Genomic DNA, 5,433 nt, shown 5'->3' on the forward strand with positions numbered 1-5,433 from the left:
TTACATTAAACAGAAAAGTACACTACACATACCAAAGAAGGCACAGTGCACCTTTTCCAAAAATCCTTTTTTGCGATAAATGCTTCACCCCAAAACAAAGAGAGGAAATTTGGGAAGAAGTGAGAAACATCAAACACACAACAGCAAGAACGATGTCTGAAGAAAAAGAGGAAAAGAGGTAGCATAGAACTCACAAAATTAATCCTGGGTAAACATTCATTTTAACCACAGAGATACGAGCTTGGATAGAGATGGGGAGACCTATCCATTTTTCTACATCTTTCAAAACATTGTTCAGAGCAACAGAACAGTTATGCCTAACAATCTGGTTAAAGCAGGGGAAAACCTCAATGCCTAAACATTTAAACCGCTTAACAATGGGGATGTCAAGGGGTTGTCATTGCAAGCAGATCACAGACTTTGCAGAGCAGTGCAGTCTTTGACCAGTTTATTTTAAAGCCTGATAAACTTCCATAATGATAGAAGGTGAGGAAGAGACCAAGAGGGGTTTTCAAAAAACAAAAAACATTGTCCGCAAATACTGAGAGGTGAAGCTGTGTATTAAATCTGCCATTTCCAATAGATAAGTTAATCATGTCCAGAAGGAAGGGGCCCAGTAGTTCCTGGTGACTTTCTCTTTTGCATAGTCTGTATTCTTCACTTCTAAAGTGATCAATACGTCTAAAATAGCTGATTCCACTGCTGATAATTGAGGTAATTCAAGCTGATTCATCCAGTTGTCACAGTGGTTTTATCCAAAGTTATCTCTGATTCATACAAATGGGAATAAAATGTCTGAAAGGATTTATTTATTTCAACAGGGTCAGGTCTAACATTACCATCTGAAGATTTTATTGCAGGAATATCTGCAAAATTGTCACTGGACCTTAATCTTATGGCAAGTAGATTAAGAATTATTTAGAATGTCTGCAAATGTCTGGAATTCTGTTATGAACTGAATGATGTAGGATTTATTTTTTAGTATAAAAAAAAGTATTAAAGCGCCATCTTGCAGCACGTTGAGACAGACGTCTAGGGTGATGACTCAGAGGACCCCTGTATGGTCAGACAATGCCATTGGAAGTAACACCGCTTTATCAATTAAATGACACAATTTATGAGATGCGAAAAGAAAATCCATTCTGGAAAAATATTCAATAAATTCTTGCCCATTCCAATCCCCGCTGGAATATCTGGAGATGCTTATCGGAGCAGCACACAATCCAGTCATCCAATCCGGAAGAAGCAATCAAGCACACCTGATTATAAATACTCTGAAGGACTGTCAGTTCTGGCAGTTATGATTTACCTTGATCAGCTTGCCAATTTTCCTCTTCAGAACAAATGAAAAGGGAATTGTGATAACGTTGTGCATGTTAAACTGAGATACTGGGTCAAATCAAACTCTCTCCCTCTGTCCTCTCTCACACACACACAACAAACCACACACAACACACACACCAACCCACACACACCACCACACACACACACAACACACCACACACACACACACCACACACACAAACAGATCCCAGTTTTAAACATCTGTAATATTTACGTATAATGTTAAATTTTACAGTGTTACACACACCACACACAACACACAACACACAAACACAAAAACACACACAACACCACACAAACCACCCACACACACACACACACACAATAGTAGTATAATATGTCATTGAAAAATCATACAAGTTCATAGTATAGTGTGTCTTCAAAAGTAATTTCTGAAATAGTATGTCATCAAATGTGATTAAAAGTCACATTATAGTATGTGATAAAAATGTTAAAAGTCAAGTCATAAAAATTCATAGTGTAGTATGTCATAAATAAATAAAAAGTATAGTATGTACTAGAATATCAAGTCTAGTTTGTTTTACTATATGTCAAAAATAAAAGTCTTAGTATAGTATGTCAAAAATAGTTATATTATAGTATGTTAAAAAAATGGATAAAAAATCATGGTATAATATGTCTTAAAACGTCTAGTGTAGTAAGTCAAAAATAGTAAGAAAAAAGTCATAGAATAGTATGTCGAAAAATGTAAAAAAAGTCGTGTTGAAAAAAATCATAGTATAAAATTCCATACAATAACAAAAAAAGTTATTGTATGGTATGCTGAAAAAAGTCAAAGTATAGTATTCTGAAAAAAGTAGTAAAAAAGTAATAGAATAACTTTTTTTGACATACTATCCCATAACTTTTTTCGACATACTTTACTATAACTTTTTATAAATTTTCTTAAATACTATACTATGACATGTTATCAATTATTTACAGTAATTCATACAAAGTACTGTATTCAACATGCTATGACTTATTTTTTTTTACTTTTTTTGACATACTATACTATGACTTTTTATTTTTTACTTTTTTGACAAACTATACAATGACTTTTTATTACTTTTTTGACAACTGATGCCATGACTTTTTTATTACTTTTCTGACTAACCATCCCATGACTTTTTATCCTTATATATAACTTTTTATTACTTTTCTTAAATACTATACTATGACATGTTATCAATTATTTACAGTAATTCACACAATGTATTCAACATACTATGACTTATTTTTTTACTTTTTTCAACACACAATACTATGTCTTTTTTTATCACTTTTTCCGATATAATATACTATGTCTTTTATCACTTTTTTTGACACACTATGCTATGCCTTTCTTATTACTTTTCTTTTTACCGTGACTTTGTGTCCTTTTTTTCCCGTCACACTATACTATAACTTTTTTATTTCTCTTTTCCACATGCTATATTGTAACTTTATATTTCTTTTTTTGACATACTATACCATAACTATTTTTGACATACTATGCTATGACTATTATTTTTTTTCTGATATGCTATTCTATGACTTTATCACTTTTTCTGACATACTATACAATGACTATTTAAACTGTTTTTTATCACACTTTTTCGACACACTATAACTTTTTTGTTTCTTTTTTTCGACGTACTTTATTATGACTTTTATCACTTTTTCCAACATATAACAATGACTTTTTATCATGTTTCTGACGTACTATACTATGACTATTTTTGATATCCTATGACTTTTAATGATTTTTTAAATAAACATACAATACTATAACAATAGTTCCGTATTCCAGATTCTGAGTATAGACATAGTTCCAATGAACTGTTGCTATAGGGTTTATCCCTCAAACATGCACAGTTGTAAAGGTTTTTTTTCACGCCCTTGTGCCCCGCACAGGCCTCTTTTACGTCAGCAGTTACTGTATATTACAGCTGCGAGACCAGAGATTTGCTCCCAACCTCCGCATTTTTCTTCAGCCAATGAATCTTAGAGGGCTATGCCTATACTCTAGAAGAGAATCTGGAGTTACAATACGTACTGTAACTATGGTTCTATTTCGTACAGGCGTCACCATCTTAAGAGCTGTTGCTAGTGGGTTAAGGCAGAGGCTGATGTACTGTCAATGCCACCTGTGACACCAAAAAACCACAAGCTGAGAACGTAGTTCCTCTTTCATCTCACAATGTACAGTTTTTTTAAGTAACAAGGTTATATTGTTTGCTTTAAAAACCTGATAGGCTATCTCCATGACTGGTCTACTTGATGTTGTAAGGCCCTGCCGCATGGATTCTGAAGGTGCTTCACAATTACAACTAAAATTCTCAGTAATTAATGCAAAGCACATTCATCATGGGCAGTCTGGTGCAGGAGGATGGAGACATGGCATACCAGGTCTAATAGCATATCACATGCTGAGGGTAGAATGATGAAAGCGGATTAAAAATACTTATATAGTATGTTGAAAAAAGTAGTAGTAATATAGAATGTGTGATTCTCCCAAAAAGTGTTTTGTGATACAAAGGTTTAAGAGTTTATTGTTTTGCTTTAAAGATGGACTTTCATATTTTTGGGTCCCTTATATCATAGGTTGATCATTTCAAAGTAATGAGAAAAATATGGGCATGCTAATCCATATTGCGCCAGTAGGTGGCAGTAGTAGCTTTCCACAGCACCCGTTACACTTTATGAGTCATAGTATATTATGTCGTGAAAGTGATGAACAAGTCAAAGTGTCAAAAACGTTGTAGTATACAGTAGTATGTCGAAAAAAGTCTTGAAAAAATCAAACGATAGTATGTCAAAAATAGTCATAGCATTTAAAAAGTGATAAAAAAATCAAAGTATAGTAGGTCAAAAATAGTCACAGTATAGTATGTCAAAGAAGTCATAAAACTGTAATAAAATAAAAATTCCATCAAAGGTAATGAATGGTTTGTATGCCATGAAAATATGATAGAAAGTCATAGCAGGGTATATCATTAAAAATGTCATGCAAATTATAGTATGTCATTGAATATCAGAAAAACTCACAGCAGAGTATGTCATGGTATACTATAGTGTGTCATAAAAATATCACAAAAAGTCATAGTTTATGTACATATGTCATAAAAAAGTCATAATTAAGATTTATGTGTCCTTTAGAAATTACAATTTACACTCTGTTGATATTACCCACATGCTCAGTACCTATACATGCAGTAAACAGAGAGATGTCCGAGTGGGGGTGAACTGGCACCTCTCCAGCTACCAGTCCAACACCATACTTTGGTCCGTACGTGGACTTGAACCAGCCGCCCTCCAGTTCCCAACCCACCTCCCTACGGAATGAGCAACTGCCACCACCCAGTAATATAGTATAACATAAAAAATTGCATACATGTTACTTGACAATTTATGCCTTGTTATTTTTCAGGAAAATAAATTACATTTTTCTCGAATCCCCTTGGAATCTTAAGTTTTGGACCTCTCTGCGTACAGTATGGCTGCTTGTGTAGGAAGTCTTTCCTTGGGATGTGATAGAGATCTACATGTTTACTCCTACATTCTGGAGACTGGATCACATCACTCCAGTTCTGAAATCTTTACACTGGCTTCCTGTGTCCTCAAAGAATTGATTTCAAGTACTCTTGCTAGTTTATAAATCCCTTAACGGTTTAGGTCCAAATACATTTCTGATCTGCTACAACACTATGACCCCCCCAGACCTCTCAGTTCATCTGGGACAGGTCTACTTTCTGTCCCCGAGTCAGAACTAAACGGGTGAAGCAGCTTTCAGTTTCTATGCTCCTCATATCTGGAATAAACTCCCAGAAACCTGCAGATCCGCTGCTACTCTCAGTTCTTTTAAATCAAGGCTGAAGACCTTTCTTTTTGATGCTGCCTTCTTTAAATGAATGCCATTTCTTTAAATTCTTATGCTGCACTGTAACTTTTATTCTTGTGTTTTATGTGTCCTATGTTTCGATTTTTGTTTTTAACTGTCTATTAATGTGTTTTATTAGTTTTTATTGCTTATGATTTTTAACTGTTTGTACTTGTGTTTTATCGGTTTAACTGATTTCGTGTAAAGCACTTTGAATTGCCCTGTTG

At 34.1% G+C, this 5,433-nt stretch overlaps 1 long non-coding RNA gene across 1 annotated transcript in view; it reads right to left on the reverse strand.

The window, feature by feature from the left end:
• LOC116699722 (uncharacterized) overlaps positions 1 to 5,433 on the reverse strand; it is an 11,897-nt gene that overhangs the window by 3,955 nt on the left and 2,509 nt on the right. Inside the window, exon 2 of the long non-coding RNA XR_004334492.1 lies at positions 2,389 to 2,391. This is a non-coding gene — a long non-coding RNA (uncharacterized LOC116699722). The remainder of the gene's footprint in view (positions 1 to 2,388; positions 2,392 to 5,433) is intronic.

Source organism: Etheostoma spectabile, chromosome 12 (assembly GCF_008692095.1).
Source record: "Etheostoma spectabile isolate EspeVRDwgs_2016 chromosome 12, UIUC_Espe_1.0, whole genome shotgun sequence".
NCBI lineage: Eukaryota > Metazoa > Chordata > Actinopteri > Perciformes > Percidae > Etheostoma > Etheostoma spectabile.